Raw genomic sequence first — 24,283 nt, 5'->3', positions numbered from 1 at the left:
ACAAACCCTTTTTGTACGTATTCTTGCAGATTATTGCCACGTTCACCCCCTCCCGCCCCCAACTCCCTTTATTGTGTTTTGTAAATCCGAATCTCGAAAGTTGGAAAAAAAAAATCCTAAAAGAATAAAAGCTACCTTATATTTTTTATAAAATAATAAATGGCATAATACATAGAGCATAAAACAGTTCTAAATAAGTAAGATCAGTGGAAGGAGCTGGGTAAGAAAGGAGCACATTTATCCCATAATGATGATGATTTCTCTATGTAAGAATGCATGGCAAAGGCAGCTTTAGTACGTGTGGCGCACGCTGTGATGCGAGTGGTGTGTTTAAACAATGAATGAATCTGTAGATGACTTGATCCCAGTCCTAGCCCCTTTTCAGTGCAACCATCCTGAAACTTGAATGAGCCTACTCCAACCCCAGGCACATTCCATAGGCACCGCTATACGACTGGCTATTCCCTGCCCTATATGCATTAGATACTGGTTTAAGATCAAAGTCTTCGACTATTTACAGTGTGTTTAAACTATGTCACACTAGTACATTGTATGCCATTTTATGGACGCTTTGTGCTGTGCGTTGTCCACCAGTTCCTCTTAGAGTGTGTAAGGCTAACTTGTGAAGTATATGTCGTCAACTTGATCCAGTAAAAGCCAATTAAAATATACCAACCTTGCTGCAGTTAGCCTTTTGATGTCTTATGCATGCATTTCACCTGAAGGAAATGGCCCTTGTATAAATTCCGTCTGATCATTTCCAAATGGTTTCTACTGGATCTAGTTTGGGTCTCTATCTGCTGAATTGCTAATAAGAAAGGTGTGGGATGGTTTTATATTATCATGTGAAGCCATATGTTACCATTTGATCCACTAGAAACAATTTCTTAGATGTCAAATGCAAGTTGCTCCAGAATGGCCTGCACTAATGACACTGGTGTAGCCACACAGTTGGGCATTAGCTAAGGTGTTTAAAGGAATACTATTTCCACTGACTCGATATTATGCTCCTGTTACTGGGGAAGGGTTTACAAGCCACAGACTTTGTGAGGTGTCCTTACCACATTTTTAGTATAGCATTTTAGTATCAACTAGACCCCAAATAAGATGCTTTACAAAACATCATTGCGCATACATACCTCCAGAATAATTTACCATCATTAGTGCTTGATACCTAATGCTATTTAGCCAATGGTTGTGTGGAATTTGCGCATTACATTGCAGTTTCAAACACATTTTTCCAAAATGTCTCGTGGGGAGAACCCTCTCCCCGGAACCCTGCTAATGTGGTCGGGCTTGCTTGACACATTTGCTTGGCAATTTGGTGTAGACCATATCCGCCTCACCACTTTTCAAGGTCACCAGCCACCACTGGAAGGAGGGGGTGGTACACGTGGCCCGCTGGGAAGCAGAATTTTGGAGAACCTGATGACGGTGCAATAGGTAAGCAGTCTGAGCCAAGAAAAGTGAGTTACAATAATCAATAGAGGAAGACACAAGTGCAGAGACCACTGGGACGTGGAGGCGAACAGGAAGAAAGGGAAGAACATGACGGAGCAGTTTGAGCTGAAAGTGGCTATGTGAAAAACAGCACTGACCTGGGGCTCCATAGAGGGCGAGGAGGAGAGTTTCACCCCCAGGTCTTTAACCATTGTGACAGGTGTCGGGGGAAGGACCAAGAGTCGAAGGCCAGAAATCTCTGCTTCAGAATGAAGAAGCAGACAAGGGGGCACTACCAGCACCTCTGTCTTGTCCCCGTTCAACTTGAGCCTTTTCTGCATCCAATCTCCCACAGCAACAAGACACTCGCGAAGCCTGGCTGCTGACTTGGGGATGGACAGGTCAAGGTGAACCAGGATATGCATAAGAATAGCAGATGAAGCCGTGGGAGAGGATGAGCTTGGTCAACGGTTGAACGTAAACATTAAAGAAGACCGGGGTGATAGCAGACCCTTGAGGGGCACCACAAGTGGCACTACTGAAGAAAGAAAAAAAAGGAAAGAGCTTGGCAGCGGTCAGTAAGATAGGAAGTGAATCAGGCCATGGCAGTGTTGAGGAGGCCGGCCTCTACAAGATGACCCAGAAGTACTCCATCATCGATGGTGTCGAAGGTGGCGGATAAATCGAGCAACAAAAGAGCGCTGATGCAGCCGCCATGATGGACCTGAGCGAAATCATCCATGACAGAGACCAGAACACACTCTGTGCCATGCCCAGGGCGAAAACCAGATTGATCGAAATGGAGTGCCTTCAACGAAAGTAGTGAACAGTGGGATAACCAAAGAGTCCAAAAGCTTCATTAGCAAAAGGTAAGAGAAATAGGCTATAAATTCACTGGAGAAAATGAGAATACACCATTACTAACATCACGCAAATTGTACATTGCAAATGTTTTGGTGTCTGTTTCTTCCGCCCATTTGTGTTTCTACAAATAACGAACGCTGGAAATAGGTTTTTTATGTTGTTTTACCATGTTGTTTGATATAATAATTAAAATATGCTAAACACATTTCTTTGTCTATGGTGGGAGATATAATCCTATGAAATTCCTACTGTGAGGTACATTTCTGACAAGTAGCCACCTTTCGGTGTGTTAGAGTTGGGTAGCTAGTGGGATATGTACGTTTTTTTTCTGCTGTATCTCTCCTCACATACCACAGCCCCCTTAAAAAATTGAGGAAACCCTTGTGCTCACAACACTTGCTTATCCCTGTAAATTCACTGGTACCAAAGGATCGAGAGAAGGCTTTTTTAACAGTAGGATAAGGGGAATAGGGATCACCAGAGTTGACTGAAATATTCACTACATTTGTAATGAGTTGAGTAAGGTGGGAGGGCATACTTTTAATAATGCCAAGTGGGATCAGATATTGGTGTGAAGATGACTTCAGCCTAGAGATGGCGTCAGGAACTTCAACAGAAGAAAACGGACCAAAGGTCGACCAATTGGCTACAGCCGTAGAAACAGTAGAGACCAAGATGGGAGCAGATACTGGCGAGGGGCCAGTACTAATGTTAATACATTTATCAACACAAAAAGAAGATAGTCACAGAGAGCCTGTGAAGGAGGAACAGGATCGGCAGCCGTGGAGAGGCTGCGGACCACCTTAAATAGCTCCTTGGGCTGATTAAGGGAAGTCGCAATCAATGAGGCCTAAAACAACTGCTTGGCGTTAACGGCATGATGATAAAGCAGTGTAGCCTGGGTCAACGCAAGTCTAGCCGAAGGGGCATAGAGTCTCCACATGCGCTCTGTCTGTCTGCGCTTCAGGCGCAGTGCCCACATATCCTCCGTGAACCACGGTTGTGGAGGCCATGTAGATGGTCTTGATTTTTTAAGAGTGGCTAATTGGTCAGCAGTCGCCAAGAAGTAATTAGACAGTGAACCAAAATCCAATAGAGCGGTATTGATATGAAGGGCAAGGATTTGCGCCTCAATAGTCTCTGGCTGAACAGACCGCCACCCCCTCCGAAGAGTGGTAGGTAGGCAGGAGATCACCTTTCGGGGTCTTAAATTCCCAATGGAAAGGAACCGCAAGGTGGTCGGACCAAACCACCGGAAAGGCAGGTTACACCAAGGCAGAGGCCTCTGTCAAGAAGACAAGAACTAACATATTACCCAACCTGTATGTGGGGCCAGATACTTGTTGGATGAAAGCTGTTGCTTTCATAGAAGAATTCCGGACTCTAGCCTTGCCAGCATTGTTAACCTTGAGGTTAAAAACCCTAAAACAAGGTGGTGAGCATGACTCAGTTGAATGTGGGCCACAAAGTCTAAAAAGGCAGCAGTAAGCTGTTTCATTACCCGGAGGACGATAGACTGTCAATAGATGAAAATTAAAACAGTAACTAGAATGAAGGGAGAAGCGAACTAACATGGCTTCTATTGTAATCTTATGACTAATCGGCAGTAAAGCGCCTACAAAAATTGGAGGTGGCATTGCAGTTCTTTTTAGCTCCATCGTCTGGGGGGGACGGTTAATCTGCAGAATGTTATAATTGGGCAGGAGCAGCTGGTCCAACGTGGGGCCACAGCTTTTCCCCAGCTATGTTTCTGTGATGCATGCAAAATCAGGCAAAGTGTCACAGAGGAGATCATGGCAATGGGCTGCGTGTGTTACAAGTGACCTGGGGTTAAGCTGACCTTTTAAAAGGGGCAGGAGGAGAGGATCCATGAGAGCTAACCTTACCTGAAGGCCTAAGACCTTTCGGGAGTATTGTTGTTGACTGGGTAAGCATAAGTAAGTGGTTCCTGGAATAGAATATGGAGTGTACGGTGTCCGCGCATGGCAAAGGAATAAAGCTGCCCATGATGACCGGGTCACAGACTGCCTTGACTTTGGTGTGACTACGGCGTGCATGGCCCGATCCCGCTGCACTGCCTGGGAAGCACTGGATAATAGCGACACATGGTATTGCAGAGGCCAATCCTCTGCAGCCCAAGCAACTGGCAGGGAAGAAAGACTGCAACGGGTGAGTGCGGGAGAAGGAAGCAAAGACGAAGCCAGCATCCAGGACGAGCCCCGGAGCAAGCTTAGGCCAGGCAACCTGTTGGCGCAGAAGCAGCTACAAGGAAATAAAATTGAATTAAATAAGCAAAAGATGAAGAAAATAAATAAAATGACAATGTAAAAACAATCATGTATACAGGTTGTGACCTGGTCCATTTCCATAGGGGACTTCGGTAAACAAAATGGTTTCCAAATGGTATGGTCCCTAATAAGATGTTAGAAAAAACAAGCCACTCTAAACTACGTAGTCGCCCAGCCAGACCAATGTCAAGATTCACATCCAGGGCCCCTGTCGAGGCCACAAGTGGGTGGACGCGGTCGAAAAAAAGACAGGAAATGTTTGCTTATTTTAAACTTGTGAATTTACGCAATTCTCTGGACTCGAACTGTGGTCGCCAGGTCTGCAGGCCAGGCACTTCACCACTGCACCACATAAGCTGATATTGGCAAAAAAAGCTGAAATGTCACATTTTCGGGGCTGCATCTTCCAGGGGAAAAATTGTTATTGATTCTTGTAAAAATCTGCACACCTTTTACATTTTCAAAACAATATTAGAAGAAAATATCCTCGTTTTTTTTTGTTTGTGTGGATTTTATGAAAGGCAAATGCCATTCGTCCTGTGCAATTTGTATGGTTACGCAAAGCCAAATGATATTTGCATTTTTCACCTAGGGTTGTCACAGTGTTAGTTTTATGACGGTACGATAACCTTCTTGCCAAATGACGGTATATCATGGTTATCGCAGTATAGCAGGTGGAGTTAACCAATCTTAACAAATATTTTCTAAAAGGTCATAAATTGTCAGATTTATCATCACAAACAAAACCAGGCACCCAGGGCCAGAATTTGGCTTTTCAACATACTTTCCACTGAAATGCCACCCCTTGCTTCCACCAAACACAAACACACGTGTGGAGAGGAGATGGGGGGGACCCCTGCTGAGTGTGGCAAAGCAAACTGAATAGCTTTTCTTAAGTGGTCATTTAAGCTTTTAGCTCCCTCACTGGCTACTGGTGAAGATGAACATGTTGCCATCTTTAAAACCTGCATGTCACAGATCAATGGAGGCTGATGGTAGTATACGCTTGTGCGCATACACACACGCACGTTCTCTTTACGTTACAGCCTTTAGTTTACTTCTGGGCCAAAAGGTGTTCAGTAATCACGGACATGTTACCCTTTGGTATGGCAGCAGGGAATACCCACAGAGATGAGTGAATTTCGTAGTGTGACTTATTATATGTAAATTCAATGATAGAACCAGGGAAATCCCCCATTGTCATATGTTTAGGAAACATTATCCATTATAAATATATAGACCCCAAAGCCGCCAACCCAAAGTAAACCCTTTTCCTTCTTGGCACTGTATTTATTCTTCCTTTTGCTAACATATTGATTTTGTGTCAGGCACATGTGGTTTATGGAATGGCATTAAAAACTGCTCCAACTTAAACTACTTGGCAGATTGCACATCCAACAGTGCAAGACCAAGACTGCGCAGCACTTGCTTACTGCAGCCTTTCCAAATCAGATTGAGAAGCACACTTAACGTTATAAACGGTATACCGGTATAAACAATGTGACGGTTATTATTGTTCAATTGAGTGGTTCACGGTATCTTTAACGGTATACCGTTATACCGTTACATCCCTAATTTCACCTTGATATACTAATTTCTGGCGCGTTCACATCCAATTGCATATGTTAATCAGTTCCCCGCCTCACTTAAAAAAAATATATATACATTTATTTTTTTTAATTTATTTTTTTTTAAGGACTTGACCCCTGCTCAAATCTATCATGTCAATCTCTTAAAGGAATGGAAAAGGTTCCATGTGAAAATGTCTCCAAAGAAATCTCGCCAGAGAGGCTTTTCCTGAGCACTAAAATGCCTTACTTAACATATTCTAGGACTGGTGTTATTTACTGTTTTATACTTCAGTCGTAGAATATTTGGTGAAGTGCTTGATTTCCTTCAGGGTGTGAATTTGGTTAAAAGTGCCCTCCACTCCCCCTCTCACGGATTCCCTCTCCCCGCCCCCCTCCCCCCTACCCCCGAGGTAGCCTCATATCATGTGCCAGGGCACGGCAGCTGCTTCCTGATCCTAACTCTGGGGGCGGCTATATGTGGGAGCATTACATTGGAGGAGATGGCCACCCGGGGAGATGTTATGGCATCATTGGATGAGACAAGGTATCCCCCACTTTCCCATGAGGGAGAACCCCTGTTGCCCAATACCTTAACGGCCTACTGTCATGTTTGTTCCCTTTCAAGTAGACTGATCTTCCATGTGACATCTTTAGAAAAGACCTTTCAACTATTGTGTCCGAAACCATCAATGCACTTCAATTCACACAGCCAGTGATGTGATGATGATGATGATGATGATGAGGAAGGAATTGATGCAGATCAACACATGTGATGAGCATGCTTGTTGTTGGATGAAGGCACCTGTGTGCGGGACATTTAAAAATGTGAACCAAACAGTAAAAAGCAGCTCAGGAGAAGACGTGACTGCTTCAGTGAAGGCAGAGGGAGGCTGGAGGTACGAGCTGGTGTGACGGAGCGAGGGAGCTCGCCAGCAGAGAAGGACAGAAACGTGATGTGAACAAGGTGTGCCGTGGAGATGACAGGAACCATGAGAGGGTCCCTGGGTGTCCGGCAGCCAAGACAAGCAGTGTCGTCCTTACCGTTGAAGCCAGTGTCCAGGCGCTGAACCGCAAGGAAGACTGACGAGACCTCCGAGCCATTAAGAGTGGGAAGCAGTTGCCAAAGGTAAGCAGCATAAGCACGAGTAAGCCTGAAAATGCTAAATGGAATCTGGGAGTCTGCCAGAGTAGAGTGGGGACCCTGGGGCATTTCAGTGACCACACAAGAGGAATAGAACATAGTGAAGTTACAGAAAGCAAAATTACAAGAAGATTGTTTTGCTCATTGTGAAATTACGGAAAGCAAAGTAATTGTTTGTCAAGTAGATGTACCAAGCCAACAAAGTAAAGTATATGCTACTTGAAGATGAGAGGAACTATGATGAAAGAAGTCCTGGAAAGTATATACTGGCAATTGTGAAGTCCTGGCAGGGGCAGTACACCAGGCAATTGTGAATGGAAGAGAAGTCATGACAGGAGGGTATACCAGGCAGTTGGAAGTGCACCAAGAGGCCTCACTGGATAGTATGCCAGACAAATAGCAAATCTATGAGTGTCAAGCAGAAACAGTCTTTGTGAAACCAGGAATGAACTTGTGTTACATAAGGAACTGTTTGTTAATGAGGAATTTACAAGGCTCAACAGGATTGTTGTGGGCCAAGAAACACTCAAAGGAACTGTTGCACCCAGAGACATATTGTGATGCCAGTACAGAATCCAGGGGGAGGAATTCGCCCTATGGGATTAAGGAGTTTGGGAAATTTACGTTGGAGCAATTCTACTTTTATTTAAGACCACTTTTTGCAAGTACCAGGTTATAAACATTTCCCTTGTCACTTTATTTTGTTTTAGTTTGAAGGTCAGGATAGATTGTTTGGATACAAGGACGGCTTTTGGTTTGACATCCTGACAAAGACAGATCTTTAGTTATGGTTTTTAGGTTGGGGAAAGTCCCCTTTAGAATGGGGTCAGAGAGGCTTTTTCCCAACCCATTTAAGTTGAATAAAAGTGTATAACCCAAACATGACAACTTTGTGCCTGACTTTCATTTCCAACCCCCTCACAATACCATGGAAAAATCTATACCTTTGAGAATACTGCTGTTACCATGCCCACCCTTAACAGACCAAGAATGTGAAGTTCAAAGTTCCCAAAAACCCTGCCCCTTCACCAGCAGGAAAATATCTATGATCTATTTGCACAATTCCCAAAAGTCTTCTCTGAAGTGTCCATTCAGGATTCCGTTCGGCCGAAGAAAGATCATTGAGGAAGAGTTTTGCAGTTAGAATTGAACCCTGCGATGGTCCTCCCCCATAATTTTGATAGCAAAACCTGATAGAAGCTGGAGGATCTGTATTGATTTTCAAAAACTCCAATAGAGTCTCGATTTTTAACCAGTATCCTATGCCCAGTATAGATGACCTTATCGAAAAACTGATCTGTGTGATTATCTCAAAAAATAAATACTTAAGCTGAAAATACACAATTTTGTTTTTCTTTTTGCACATTTCCACGCAATTGTATGTGGGGGAGAATCCCCTGCAACTGCCCCCATACATGTATTACCCTAACCCACCCCACATACAACTGCGTATTTGTATTTTGGATACCTCGCTGCTTATGACATAGTGTTTGGTGAACTTCTGTGCCCAGAAATCCCTTTGGTAGTGACTGCGGGCTGTGTGTCTTGAAGCTGGCCACCATCTACATATACCCAAGGAGGCGCTGAAGCGACATGCGCACAAAGCACATCGCTGTCACGCCGTGGAGAGATTGAGAATGGAAAGGGTGATGTTGAAGTACATGGAAGCGGAAGATATGAACTGCACACTGATGAAGACGAAATAGTAGTGATTGAAGCTCTATAACAAGCACTGGAAATGGTGTGCAACTATGCTTTGACATTCCAGGGCTTGCCCCCCTAAATAATCAAGGTGCCGTCAAAGAATACAGTGAGTGCATGCAGTTCAACTACTAATAAGATCAGACTTTTATTTTGCTGTAGAAGGCTTGGAAGTTCATTCCACAAGCTAGGAGAAGTAACTGGATTTCTGTGCATCCCTGGCTTGCCTTGGTAGCTTAATGACTGAAAGTCTTGGGGGTGGGGGTGTTAAGGGGGAGGTTCCATAATGATTTTTCAAGCGACTGGTATAATTTCTGATGGACCTCGACTCTAATATGTCCAAGGGTAGCAACCTTTCTGAATGCTGCAAAAGTGACAGTTGATGTACACAGGACCCAGGGCCGTGATCTATTAGTGAATGTGGAGCTCAAGTAAACCTTGTGTCCGATTTCGATCCCAACATATTGTTGGAGTCTCGGCCCCACAGAGCAGCTCTAACTCTCCCTTAATGTTGTCCATAGAGCAGAGACTCGATTAATTGTAGAAGACGAGACAAACGGGGAGGAGGTGCTAGGCAATGATCTGGAACAAAATATTGATAGTAATGTCTCTTGTGTAAACAATCAAGACATCCATGGAACAATTACACTCTCCGGTTATTGAAAAATGTGATCTAGATTTAATACTGGACACACAATCCGATGAGTTAATAAATCTGAGATCACTCTGCATACAGGGTAATAAAATAAATAAGCATGTGTAATGAGCGGAGAGAGAAAGTGTTCTTTCAGAAAATAAGTTACTCTGGCATGTGTGGGTATTATAGTGAGAACCTCCATGGACAGATAATGCAGGAAATACTTTTTCGAGTAAGGATTATCAGGAATTGGTCGATAGCTTGGATAATGAGGTATTGTAAGAGGAAAGAAAAAACAAAAACAAACTGCTTCCATTCAACCAAGTCATCATGTAATGCGAATAAAAGTTAATTATTGCATTGAATACTAACAAGATGATATTGGTGGAAGATGTGGATGGAAAATGAGGTGGTGGAACTGAATCAGTGAGTGTGTCCCAAATGATGAAACAATCGGTGACTCAAGTTTAGTATTGGGTGAACATGTGAATTATCTAAAAAAGAAAAAAAAAACGTATGAGTAATGTAATAATTGAAGTGCATTAAAACCCGGATCTTGAAAAGATAGATGAAGGAAACTTGGTTGAAGAGGGACGAGATAAAGCAGGGAAGATTAAAGCTATTCGATCTTATACGTTCTTTAACCACAACAGTGTTGAATAATACTATGTGCCTGCAGAGGGGGAATCCTGATTTATGATGTGTAAGTAATGATTATGTTGGTGCGGGTACAAGTGGTGGCTGTTTTATTTGATCCTTTCCGTGGTAATTGGTGGTTTATGTATAAGGCCATTTGTATGTTTTAATAAAAAAGAGAATAATTATGTAGTTAATGATTTGGCATTTTTGGCCTTGCCATTTTTTGCCACATTATGAGGTGATACCTCGAAAAACAAGGGTCTGACTGGTATATAACTACATTAGACTTGACAAAGGAATACTGGCAAGTCTCCCTGAATCCAGATCAAAAAGAGAAAACCGTTTTCTCTACACTACAGGGGCTCTTGTAGTTTCAAGTCCTCTTTTGTGCTACATGAGTTGTGCACCACCTTCCAGAGACTAATGATTGGAGCGCTTAGGCCCTACTCTGATTTCACAGGGGCCTACTTTGACGATATAGTTCTACATGGAAACACTTGGCCTGAACATATTCACCATCTATGAGATCACTTGCGTCTTGCGGAAAGCAGGCCTACGGCGGGCAGACGCGCCCAAGAACCATCTTGCGCAGTCTGAAGTGAAGTGCCTAGGATACTTTGTGGGAACTGGATTCATTCAGCCCCAAGTTGCAAAGGTCCAGCCTGTGCACTTCAGATCCCAAGACCAACCAAGATCTCAAAGCCTTCCTGGGATTAACAGGGTACTATAGCGGGTCATTCCACCGGAAGTGTACAGAAGTGTAAGGCTGTTGGGCTGCGTGCTTTGGACCGTCTGCGTTTTGTGTTGGAGACTCGCACTTATCGTTGTTTGGAACCTCGGCCGTCAGCGAGGTGAAGCTGTTGCCCCGTGGAAACACTCGCTACACTGTGGATTCGCAGTTTGTGTATTCTTCTATCTAAAGTAATTATCCTCACTTTCAACTCTATGGCTGTGTGGACTTATACGCGCTAGTCAGGTTACTCCATTTGAATCTAATTTTCATTCTCTTTGCTTCCTATAGCCCTGTCTCCTGAGTCATCTGCTAGACCCACCCGACTGCCCTGCCATTGGCCTTCACTCTCTACATTAACTCCAGGCACGCGCACAGGAAGTGTACGAAAGTGTAAGGCTGTTGGGCTGTTTGGCGTTGCGGAGGGTAAGAGGTAGCGCTATTAACTTATTTTTGTAAAGAGGTAGATGTTTTTCCAACATATAAGTTTAACTTGGGGCTGTGGTTTCTACTTTCATTATTTCTTTTGATAACGGCCTGGAGTATAGCTGTGCGTGTAACACTTAATATAGTGTATCACAAATTGGAACTTGTGATGAAGAAGGGTAACCGTGAAATGTATACCTATAAAAGAACCAGTCCTTTGACCAGACGTGAATCCATGGCTGAAACTCGGCCATATGATGATATACTATCTTCCCCTCTTCTTTTTACACCAATGAGGGGCACTATGAGCATGGCCCTTACATTACCTCTCCCCCCCCTTCCCCGCCGTCTTCCATGGATATTGTCATGATGAATTTGAATGATGAGGAAGGAACAGGAGAAGAATCTATCCTGTTAATCGATCGGGGGAGGGGAATGGGATTATTGATGGTGAGGTACTCGATTATAGTATTCGTAATATTGGAGGGTTGGGGGCTTCGAAGCCTCAATCTGAAATTGACAATTCTTTACTTGCCCTGTCCCAGTACCCTATAGGCAAAGAGGCTGAGTGGGAACTATCCTCAGCACAACCGCAAGGACAGGGTGATAACTGGGAGAAAGCTCAGGATGAGTGTCACGCCGCCTGTCCTGGGATCTCCTTACTCGCTACGGCGTTCCCCGTCCTGGAGGTTGTATCCCCGCTTTCGGCTTCGGGGTCCGGGGCTGTCCTGGGTCTCGGGCGCTTCCGGGTCTCCTGTGCTCTCTGTTCCGCGCATGCGCGGGCGTCCGCTCTCCGCGCATGCGCGGTGCACAGGATGCTCGATGCGTGGAGATCTGCGGCTCAAGCCTCGTTATGGGTGAGCCAATGCCTGGGAAACAGCACAGCTTGCGTTGCAAGCCTCTCAGGTGCTGGTGGGCCTACTTAAGGAGCCCTGATCCTTTTCCAAACCGCGTCTCAACGTAGTTTGTACGGATCGTGTTTTCGCTGCCCTAGTGTTGCCTTTCTGGTTTCCTGTTATCTTCCTCCTGTCCTTGTTCTGCCTGGGGCACCCCTGTTTCCGTACCCTTTCCTCCTCGCTTCCTCCACCCAGCTACCTTCCAGGTTCTGAATTCCCTCTGGCCCTCCTTGTTCTGGTCTCTGTCCTTCCTCCCTGCCTGTCTGGCTCAGTCCTTCCCGATCCCATCTGGCTCTGAGTTCCCTTTGCTTCGTCTGGTTCCTTTGTTCATCCTGTTTCATCAGCCTGCTCCACTTGCTGCCTAGTCATCGCTCCTGGAGGTCCCGTTTTGCTTCTGGTCTCCTGATCTCTTCAGTTACAGTCGGGATCTACCTGCCTCCTGTGGACCTTGAACCTTCTACTCAGAGGCTCCCCCTGCCAGTGCTTGCACTGTCCTGACGCCACGCAAATCAGGGGTGAGCAAACCGTGGCGTTGGGAGCTGGTTCATCTCCAATCCGGTTTTCATTCGGGCTGGTGTTGGGCTGGTTCCCCGCGTCATCATTCACGTCTCCTCGGATCATCTGACAGCCTGGCCTCATCATCAAGGAACCCAATCGGACGAACAGGTACACAGCGTTCTCGAGACGCTATTTATAACAGATTGAGACGCCTATCTTCTGACATCTCGGACTCTGCAATGGAAGAGGATCCGGGTCTTCGTAATGAGCTTCAAGCGCTTCGTGCCGAAATGGCGGCTCTTCGTCAGGAGAAGGTAACCTTACGCCAAATGATTACACAGAATGCTGGTGCCGTTCCACAGCCTGAAGGTCCTATGGCTCACACTGCTCCCATCAAGTTCGATGGAGATCCTCACCGTGTAGGTGAATTCTGTAATCATTGCCGCATACACTTTCTCTTCCGTTCATCTCAGTTTACCAATGACAAAGCCATGATCGTATTCATATTGGGCAACTTGTCTGGAAATGCGCTCGCCTGGGCAACTCCTTTGGTCGTTACCAATAACCCGATTCCGAGTGATTTTGTAGCCTTTGAGAAGGCGTTTTTGGATGTGTTTCAATCCCCCAATCTGGCTTCAGCAGCACAGAACCAGTTGATGGACTTACAACAGGCCAATACTGACATCATTTCTTACATCAGCCGTTTCCGTCAATTAGCAACTGACTCCTTATGGCCAGAGGTAACGCAAAAGACCTTGTTTCGCAGGGGATTAAGAGAGGAATACAAGGATGAATTGTTACACATTCCCGAACCTGACGATTTACAGAAACTTATTGATCAGGTTTTGAGGATAGACCAGAGATTGGCCGAGAGAAGGGGAGAGAGACGACGGTTTGAGAAGGCAAATCCCAGACCACTGACTCTACCTACTGGGATGTCGGCACCTTCGGATTCTACCCAGGAACCAATGCAACTGGGAGCTGTAAGGGGTCCTTTATCGGAAGAGGAGAAGAAGCGCAGGAGAAGTCAGCGACTGTGTTTGTACTGCGGAGGTGCTGGCCATTTTCTGAGTACCTGTCCCCTGCGTCCTACCAAGAAAGGGGGAAACTAGAAGACCTGTCGTTAAAGGGAAAGGCTACAACAGGTCCTTTCAGACCTTTCCAGCCCTGGGTTACAACTGCCCCCAATGCAGCCTGCCGTCTTGATGATTCTAGAGATCACTTTGAAATGGCTTGATAAAACGATTGATGTCCATGGTCTGTTAGATTGCGGGGCCTCTGGAAACTATATAGATGAGGCATTCGCCATTAACATTGGTATGCCATTACTTAGCAGAAAGACTGCTATACCAGTGGAGGTCATCGATGGTACACCTTTGGCTTCCGGTCCCATCCGGTTGCATACAGTCGCCATGCTATTACAGATCAAGGGACATGAAGAAAGGATAGCCCTCGATGTCATCAAGTCACCTTCGTATCCAGTGGTTTTGGGACTACCTTGGCTTTTGCGACACAATCCTACTATCAATTGGGAGTCCCGTACGTTGAGGTTTGTTTCTACCTTTTGCCTCCGTGAATGTTGTTGCCACAACACTTCGTTGAAGTCTACTACCTCGATCCCTCTAGTCCCGGGAGGGGACTCGTCCGCCTTATGTTCCCTGTCTCAGATACCGAGTGTTTATGCCGACCGTTGCACAGTGTTTTCTGAGCCCGGAGAAATACCTCTTCCTCCTCACAGGACATTTGACTGTTCCATAGACCTGATTCCTGGTGCTGTGATTCCTCATGGGAAGTTGTACTCTCTAACTCAGTCTGAGAAACAGGTACTCCGGGAGTATCTAGATGATTGTTCTAAGAAGGGTTACATCGTACCTTCCAAATCCTCTGCCGGTTTTCCGCTGTTCTTTGTCAAGAAAAAGGAGGGGACCTTGTGGCCCTGTATCAATTACCGCCAATTGAATGACATAACACTCAAGGACAGGTACCCATTACCTTTAATTTGGAACATCATGGAGTCCTTATGTTCTGCCAATATCTTCACTAAGTTGGACCTCCGGGGAGCCTACCATCTGGATAGAATCAGGGAGGGCGACGAGTGGAAGACGGCTTTTAAGACACCCGTTGGGCACTACGAATACAAGGTTATGCCCTTCGGGTTGTGTAATGCCCCAGCCGTCTTCCAACGGTTTATGGACAACGTCTTTGGCGATTTGGTTGGCATCTCGGTCTGGGTTTACCTGGACGACATTCTAATTTTCTCAAATACTCTGCAGGAACATGTCTCACATGTCCGTGAAGTACTTCTACGATTGTCACGTAATCACCTGTACGCCAAAGCCGAGAAGTTTCATTTCACCGGAATAACATGGAGTTCCTGGGATTCGTAATCAGTAATCCTGGTATACACATGGATTCGGGCAAAGTGAAGGCTATTCAGAATTGGAAACAACCACATGATTTGAAGTCCCTTCAACGGTTTTTGGGGTTCGCCAACTTTTATCGGCGTTTTATTCCACAGTTTTCACAGGTCACGGCCCCATTGACACGTTTGATCAGTGTTAAGATACCTTTCCTTTGGGACCAAGAGGCATCAACTGCTTTCAAGTGTTTAAAGACAGCCTTTAGTACAGCTCCTGTTTTACGTCACCATAACGATGAGATGCCATATGTCATTGAAGCAGATTCCTCCAACTTTGCTGTTGGAGCGGTCCTCTTGCAAAAGCATCCTACGTCCGGCGACGAACACCCTGTGGCCTATTACTCACGGAAACTCACCTCCAGTGAGCTGAACTACGCAGTCATTGAAAAAGAACTTTTGGCCATCAAGACGGCGTTCGAAGAGTGGAGACATCACTTACTTGGTGGTCGTTTCCCGGTAGAAGTTCGTACTGACCATCGCAACTTGCAGTTCCTACGATCATTGCAGTGTCGCACTGCTCGGCAAGCCCGATGGGCCTTCTTCTTCTCTCACTATGATTTCAATATCACTTCCATTCCTAGCTCCCGGAACCAGAAGGCTGATGCCTTGTCTCGATCCCTGGAAAAGGAAGAAGTTGGAGTCGGTTTGAACACGCCTATGATATCTCCCAAACACTTTCTATCGACCTTAGCTCCGCATCTCCAGAAGATCAGCCAAGAAACCTGGAGAGATCCGGAACGGGACAATCTGCTGAAGAAACCCCAGATCAGCGAGCACGACGGTGTTTTGTTCTTTCTGAACCGGTTATACATACCATCGACTGCCCTTCGCTTAGACATTCTACATGGATTTCACGATTCTGAAATAGCTGGTCATCGTGGTATCAAGGCTACCCAGGAGTTGATCTCCAGACAATTCTGGTGGCCAGGATGGGCCAAAGAAGTAAGAACGTATGTGGAAAGCTGTCCAACCTGTGCTCAGACGAAGACGCCCAGAAGAAAGCCTTTGGGGCTACTTAAGCCTACTGAAACACCACCCTACCCTTGGCATACTATCGCCACTGACTTCATTGTAGAGCTTCCGCCCTCTGAGGGTCACACTTGTGTCATGGTGGTCGTGGATTGTTTTACTAAATACGCACACTTCATTCCTTTCATGAAGATTCCAACCTCCTCCCAGATGGCTTTGGCATTTCTGCACAACATTTATCGATTACATGGACTCCCAGAGAAGATCATCTCTGATCGTGGTTCACAATTTCTATCTTCCTTCTGGCATCAATTGTGTAAACATCTGGGTATCCACAGAGCCCTGAGCTCAGGCTATCACCCGCACACCAATGGTCAGACCGAAAGGACGAATCAAACCCTGGAGCAATACTTATGTTGCTATGCCAATGCCACTCAGTCAAACTGGCTAAGGTACCTGGATCTAGCGGAAGTTTCCTATAATAATGCGGCTCATGCTGCCACCGGCATCAGTCCTTTTTTTTTGTTCAGCCGGACAACATCCCAAACTGGTCCCCTTCTCACCTATAGTGCCCAGCACTGTTCCGTCTGCGGATCAATTGGTCTTCAATATTCAGAGACAGCATGACCTAGCCCGGAACACCCTTACGGAGACACAGGAACGCATGAAGGAGCAGGCTGATAGGGGCCGAACCACAGAGCCCGATTTCCAGGAGGGCGATCTGGTTTGGTTGTCTTCCAAAAACCTGCCTGTTCGCAATTTACCCACTAAGTTGGCACCCCGGTTCTATGGGCCTTTCAGAATTGCCAAACGTTTGTCTTCAGTGGCTTTTCGATTAGTGCTGCCCCTCACTTGGAAAATACACCCTGTATTTCATGTCTCCCTTTTGAAGCCCTATGTGAAGGATGTCTTTAGGCGCTCTGGCCCACGTCCCTCCTCTGTTTTGGTACAGGGGGTTCCTGAGTTTGAGGTTCAGGAGATCTGTGATTCACGGATTCGTCGGGGTGTACTCCAATACTTGATTGCTTGGAAGGGTTATCCTGCTTGTGATCGCACTTGGGAGCCACGCTGTAATGTGCATGCTCCCCGGCTTGTCCGTGAGTTCTTTCTTCGTTTTCCCTGGAAACCTGGGGCCCCGGGTCTTTCCGGGAGGGGGCATAGTGTCATGCCGCCTGTCCTGGGATCTCCTTACTCGCTACAGCGTTCCCCGTCCTGCAGGTTGTATCCCCGCTTTCGGCTTCGGGGTCCGGGGCTGTCCTGGGTCTCGGGCGCTTCCGGGTCTCCTGTGCACTCTGTTCCGCGCATGCGCGGGCGTCTGCTCTCCGCGCATGCGCGGTGCGCAGGATGCTCGATGCGGGGAGATCTGCGGCTCAAGCCTCGTTATGGGTGAGCCAATGCCTGGGAAACAGCACAGCTTGCGTTGCAAGCCTCTCAGGTGCTGGTGGGCCTACTTAAGGAGCCCTGATCCTTTTCCAAACCGCGTCTCAACGCGGTTTGTACGGATCGTGTTTTCGCTGCCCTAGTGTTGCCTTTCTGGTTTCCTGTTATCTTCCTCCTGTCCTTGTTCTGCCTGGGGCACCCCTGTTTCCGTACCCTTTCCTCCTCGCTTCCTCCACCCAGCTACCTTCCAGGTTCTGAATTCCCTCTGGCCCTCCTTGTTCTGGTCTCTGTCCTTCCTCCCTGCCTTTCTGGCTGTCCTTCCCGATCCCATCTGGCTCTGAGTTCCCTTTGCTTTGTCTGGTTCATTTGTTCATCCCGTTTCATCAGCCTGCTCCACTTGCTGCCTAGTCCTCGCTCCTGGAGGTCCTGTTTTGCTTCTGGTCTCCTGATCTCTTCAGTTACAGTCGGGATCTACCTGCCTCCTGTGGACCTTGAACCTTCTACTCAGAGGCTCCCCCTGCCAGTGCTTGCACTGTCCTGACGCCACGCAAATCAGGGGTGAGCCAACCGTGGCGTTGGGAGCTGGTTCATCTCCAATCCGGTTTTCATTCGGGCTGGTGTTGGGCTGGTTCCCCGCGTCATCATTCACGTCTCCTCGGATCATCTGACAGGCTGGCCTCATCATCAAGGAACCCAACCGGACGAACAGGTACACAGCGTTCTCGAGACGCTATTTATAACAATGAGACCATAAATAATAAAATCTTAGTTGAATTAAATGTGCACACAATGTTGCTAAATTAGCTTATTGGCGCTGTTGAGAGTTGTGGTACTTATGCTAATTGTGGGAAAAGGGTAAATCTGACAACGGGAAATTCGGCTGCTCAAATCACTAATACAGTGGGAGGGGTCACTACTGGAAACATTTCTTTAATGCCTATAATAGGCAAACAACCCTCACTGGAACAAACTAGTACTATACCTGTTTATGGTGAAGAGGTACTGAGTACAAGGTTAAAAAGTGGAAATGTAACTCCTGCTGTGACTACAATAAAGGAGATGCAGTCTAATAGTAAAAAGAAAAAATAATTGCTATAAAAAAAGTTGGGAAAAGTAGCCAAGAATACCCTTCGGAATTTAATTGGAGAAGATACTGCAACTCCTTTTTGGGAGTCAAATAAGGATGAAGAGGGGGAAGTAGAGGAGGATGGCTCCATAGCGACTGACTCTATTAAAGACAATTTGAAGAATAAGGGCATACAAGATATCCGGGGTGGATTCATGACCAAAGTTCCTTTCTCACCGAAGTTGGATGGTCCCGTGAAGGGGAGCCTATTAAACGTCTTTCCAAAGATACCTGGGAATACCTTGGCAACGCAAGAAAATTATAAAATGGCACCCATAGGTATGAATAATTTCATTGAGCTGACTAAATTGGACAAACTGAGTATGAACACCATACTCATGTTTTTGTCTGAGGATAGTTGAGTTGGAGTCTGTACAGGGAGCGGTAAATGAGACTAGGGGTCTTAGAGTCTAGCAACCCGCTTGGGACGGCGGGTGTTTTTGTGATGAAGGAATTAGGTGCCTCAGAGGGTGGAGAGTGTATTCAGCTGAATGGGCCTGGGCTGAAATTTATTTTTGAATATTCTGGACTTGCCAGGTGGAAAGGAGGTGCAGGGGGGGGCTGAGATGTGCATGGAAACTGATAAAAGGAGTAATGAGGGGGGGGGGGTGACAAGGTGATGGAATGTGTGATAAGAAGGGTTATAAAAATCATGTTGGATGGACACGATATGGTACAACCTTTTTCCGAAATTCCTGTGTCAAAGGATAGGACTGTTACTACTGTTGCAACAAGTGAACTGCGAGACTCTAAGAGGGTGCAGACTAGTGACCATTTTAAAGATCTTAATGGCAAAACTGAGTTCTACTGACCCTGTAAAGGATATTTCAGATGGTCAAGAGCTTGGGCCCCACTTGCTGTCAGAACCCCGACTTGCTGATCAGTTATCGGGAATGTTTACAATTATTCATCTACTATTTTGGGGGAAGAGCTAAAATTACGACCACCACGTTATCTGGAAAATCGGAGTATTGTGATGCAATATGGGTTTTCAAATGGGGGCCCGTCATCGCTAAATTGAGCCAGAATCCTGGCTTTGTTTGGGGAAATCCCTACTCTAACTTTAATTACGCCAGGTGATATCAAATTTATAGATTTTGTACACCCGACCAGATATGACTGTTCTGGTGGTTTTCTAATCCCGTACAATTCTCGAGTCGGTGCTAAAAGAACTAGACACCTTTCACAAATTTGGTTATGATCTTGAGAGCACCGGACAAGTGGCAAATGACGGGGGGGGGGGAGAGGGAGCTGCTAGGGATGTGCATTGGAACAAACCATTGGCCACAAATGGCAAGTACATTGGTGGTGGGGACTTTAATGAACAAAGTTTAAGATGGCTAGCAATCTCATTACGGGACTCTATCTCACAATTATAGGGACTGAAGCCAAACAGTTAATACTTTAAGAAACCTGACCCTGGTGAGTTGGAATTCCAGGGCTAATTGGTTCCTAAAAGATTCTCCTGATATATGTACTATTATACTTGGGTGTTCCATTTTATGTTTGCAGGAGACCTGGTTTACTGAGCAGCACTTGTTAGATGGTTTTATAGTATGCTCTATGTATGCTACCAAGGGACCGATTGGGCGACCATCAGGGGGTCTCCTAATTGCTATCAATGTAGATATTGATTAAAAGATTATCGAGGAATTTAGGATATCCAATTGGTGCCTGGCGTTACTGATACAAATTAATAGCAGTCATTTTTGAGGATTTTGTAACCTTCTTATAATAAATATATATTGGAGTCTTAAGTTCACAATTTCTGAAGCATTGAAGCAGCTGGGACATATTTTGATGGAGTGTCAAGAATTTGCCTTGCATGTGGTGGTGTTAATTGTGGGAGATTTCAATACAGAAATCCCAAGACAAGAGGGCATAGATGCTTCTACTGCTGGTGGTGTATTTGGGTCGGTTACAAACTATGTAGCAAAGATGATCCAGCATGGTTATTACTGGGGTAATTTTCTACAAGCGTGGGGTTTACAAAATGCCAGGAATTTACTGAGCAGCAATTTGGATCATTCTACTTGGTTTATAGGTGTTCAATCTAGTGTAATTGATCACATTTTTATCTCTGAATCATTGATGAATTTGGCAACTGAGTATAATTAATGAAGACCACATGCAGTGACCATAAGGTTTTGGAGTTAAAATTTGCTGATGCTTGCGGCAAAAGGACTGAATAACGTTGTCAGCCGAATGTGCTGGTAAATGCAGCTAAAACTAGAATCATTTGGCACAAAGATAACATTGGTAAATCTAATTCAGTTTTTTTTGTCTGATTTTAACACCTCTAATCTTGGGAGGAAAAAATTGACCCTGTATACAAACGATTTCTTTTTTCACTATGTAGGGAACGCAGTTAAAAACCGCTATACCCTCTGGTGTACGTAGTGGTGGGGAAAAAACATGCCCATTCCTATGATTCTGAAATAAGAAGTCTCAAGAATAATAGATTAAGGGAAATTTGATATTTATGTAATGCTAATCTTTCATTAGGTATAAAATTGAAATTGAGGAAAAGGATAAACTATAAATGGAAGAATAGGATCAAGGCGACTAGAGCTGCCCTCTATCAAACAGATGGAGAAAACCTACTTTGTGCCCTAAAAGATAATACATCAAGAACCTTTTGGGCACTAATGAACAGTAAGTTATCTATGAATTCAGAGGAACAAATCTCTTCTATCCCAGAACATCAATGGGCGGGGCATTTTGGAGCGCTGTATAAATCAGTTAAGTGCAATCGTCCATTACCCAGCCCTATACGGGATGCACCATGGGATTGTTCCACTACTCAGGAGGAATTCAAAATATTGATTCAGAGGGCTTCCTCGTCCAGGGCTGCAGGACCGAATGGTTTGGTGAATGTTGTCTTGAAACAAAACTATGATTTATGGACAAAAATACTTTATATCCTGTTCTGTGATATTGTGAGAACCTGAAATATCCTTTTCTCATGGCACATTTCGTTTGTGGTACCTATCTATAACAAGGGTGATCGATCCGGTCCCAAATACTACAGGCCGAGCACTCTTTTGGATGCTGATTCTAAGATTTATTTCAGGTATTGTCTTGAATCATATCCAACTTTGGATTAATACTAATCCTATTTTATCCAGATTTCAATTTGGATTTAGAAGGAATGTGGGAACTGATGTCGGGGGGGGGGGGGTCTCCTACTTAATGTTATGCAGGGGAAAGCCTGGAAGAAGGAGGGTGCACCCATTTATATTACCTCATTCGTTTTAACAATGGCTTTCGACACAGTAAATGGAACACGGCTCTGTGGAAGGTTAAATCAAATGGGTATACCCCAGCCCTTCTTTCTGTACCAATCCATCTACATGAGGTGTCTAAGCTTCAGGTCTGATTAAACAATCTTGGAAGTCTATCTTCGCTAATCAATGCTTCAAATGGCTTGCGACAAGGCTGTTTTTTTCGCACCAACCATTTTTAATCTCTATGTATCTGATGTTCAAGGAATGTTGGAAGAATCCGCATTTGCTCCACCGGTGGTGGAAAGTGTAAGAATAAGCTGGACAGCATATGCAGATGACTTTATGCTTTTTGACCACACTCTGATAGGGCTGCAGTGGCTGCTTAGCAAATTTAGGGAATATACTATATTAAATCATTTTATGAAAAATCTGTTATCCTACTGCTCCACTCTAGGCCATATGTAAAACAATTTTCATGGTATCTAAATCATATAAAGCTTGTGGTAAAACCCTGTATTCGATATTTATTTAGGTTAGCCCATTTATGGGGACAAAGAGAAAATACATTATAGGGATTATCTAGAGGGGAAAGTGGGTCCCTTAGTGGTCCAACTTAAAGTAGATGCCAAATATGGAAAGTTTTCATTTCTGCCAACCCTTCGTTTCTACATACCTCAATTTTGTTATGGTCTCGATCTGTTCCCCTCATGGGCAATTGAAGAAATTCCGAAATACGAAGCAAGCCTTTTTAAGGGCTGTGTTTAAATGTCTACCTAAATGTGTCCCTTTGGACGCAATACGTTATGAATTGGGCCTAACATCAGTAGTAAACACGGTCGTGTGGAGGAGGGTCTCTTTATTTCGAAAAAAAAAGGGTACCCTTTATGATTTTTTTTTTTAAAAACCTTTATTTAATTCTGACAAGGCATCTGAGCATTAAACAGGCGAAATATCATTATACATTTAATGAAACAATAGTAACATGAGTGGTATTGCTGGGGAAACGGTTCTATAACTCTTAGTAAAATGTGTTTTTTTTTTTTTTTTCTTCTTGTCCTCCTCACCAGGGGGGGAGGCGGATTTCCATTTTAGTATTTGTCTCTTAGCAACTGCTCCTGCCACTGCAAATAGTCTGTGTACCTTCGTTGTCACCTTACCAATATCTCCAAATAAGTATTTTTGTTGGGTTGCCGGTATATGTATCTGCAGTATGTCGCTCATTTTCTCTGCTACCTCAACCCAGAACTGATGGGTCGGGGGCAGCTCCAATACATGTGCAATACATCTGCTTCTGCTGTTCCACATTTGGGGCACCCTGGTTGGTTGAGGTCGAATTTGGCCCTTCTTTTTGGGGTGACGTGTAGTTGGTTCAGGATCTTGTACTGGATCAGACGGAAGTTAGTGTTAATAGAAATAGCCTTAGTATACCTGCAGTAATGAGCCCATTGGCGCTTACTGATCTGAGTATCCAATACTTTCTCCCATTCGGTTTTCATTGTGTTGATTGAGGGGGTATGGGCTTGGATTTCTTTGTATAAATCAGAGACACCACTGTTTAATCCTTCTGGCGTAAGAACTTCTGAGAGGAACTGATGAATTGAAGGCTCCACCGGGAATGATGGCCAGAGTTTTCTGCAAGCTGCTTTCAGCCGCTGATACTGTAGTGTTGGGATCAGACCACTCTCTGTCCTTGCCTGTAGCTCTGGCATTGTGATCAATTGACCTTCAGGAAAAAGGTCACCCAGCCTGGCTCCTCGCTCTGGATCCCAACTGTTCTGTAAAGTGCGATCTAGGGTTGACTCAAGATCCAGATTTACATCTGGATGTGCGGCCAGTAGGGTGTGTCACTCACATTGAACTCTTTTCAGGATCTGCATCCAAGCTCGTACCGTAGTTGACACTGGGTCCTCAATCTTCTTCTCTTATTTGACTTTTTGTGAAAATCATACCTTGAAGGTTATTTGGAGAGGCAGCAAACACTTCAGCATGTATATGAGCATATTGTTCGGTGCCCTGGAACCAGAATCTAGTGAACTGGGCTTGTGCTAAATAGTAATAAAGTAGATAGTCCGGCGCCGGCAGGCCCCCTGTGTCATAGTGCTCACACAACTTGGCCCAGCCGGCCCTGGGCGCGCCCCCTCCCCATACGAAGTGCATACTGCATCTCTGCAGTTTTTCGAAGAATTTACGGCCTGGCCATATGGGAATTCCACTAAAAAGGTATAACAATTTAGGGACAATCATTTTCAATAGTGATATCCGGCCATACACGGACAGAGGAAGCTTCAACCAGTGATTAAGTTTGGCTTCTATTTGCGTCAGCAATGGTCC

At 45.1% G+C, this 24,283-nt stretch overlaps 1 protein-coding gene across 2 annotated transcripts in view; it reads left to right on the top strand.

Annotated features, from left to right (window-relative positions):
• Nucleotides 1-24,283, top strand: part of NUP107 (nucleoporin 107) — a 790,450-nt gene that overhangs the window by 40,491 nt on the left and 725,676 nt on the right. The window contains exon 2 of one of the 2 annotated variants that reach the window (XM_069629721.1): nucleotides 11,303-11,437. The exons of the other annotated variant lie outside the window; for it this stretch is intronic. The gene's annotated coding sequence lies outside the window, so the exon portion shown is untranslated. The remainder of the gene's footprint in view (nucleotides 1-11,302; nucleotides 11,438-24,283) is intronic. 2 annotated transcript variants of the gene reach the window in all.

Source organism: Ambystoma mexicanum, chromosome 12 (assembly GCF_040938575.1).
Source record: "Ambystoma mexicanum isolate Mex_15411 chromosome 12, UKY_AmexF1_1, whole genome shotgun sequence".
Classification (NCBI taxonomy): domain Eukaryota; kingdom Metazoa; phylum Chordata; class Amphibia; order Caudata; family Ambystomatidae; genus Ambystoma; species Ambystoma mexicanum.
The sequence above is the reverse complement of the archived record's forward strand: the minus strand, read 5'-3'. Positions and strand labels throughout refer to the sequence as shown.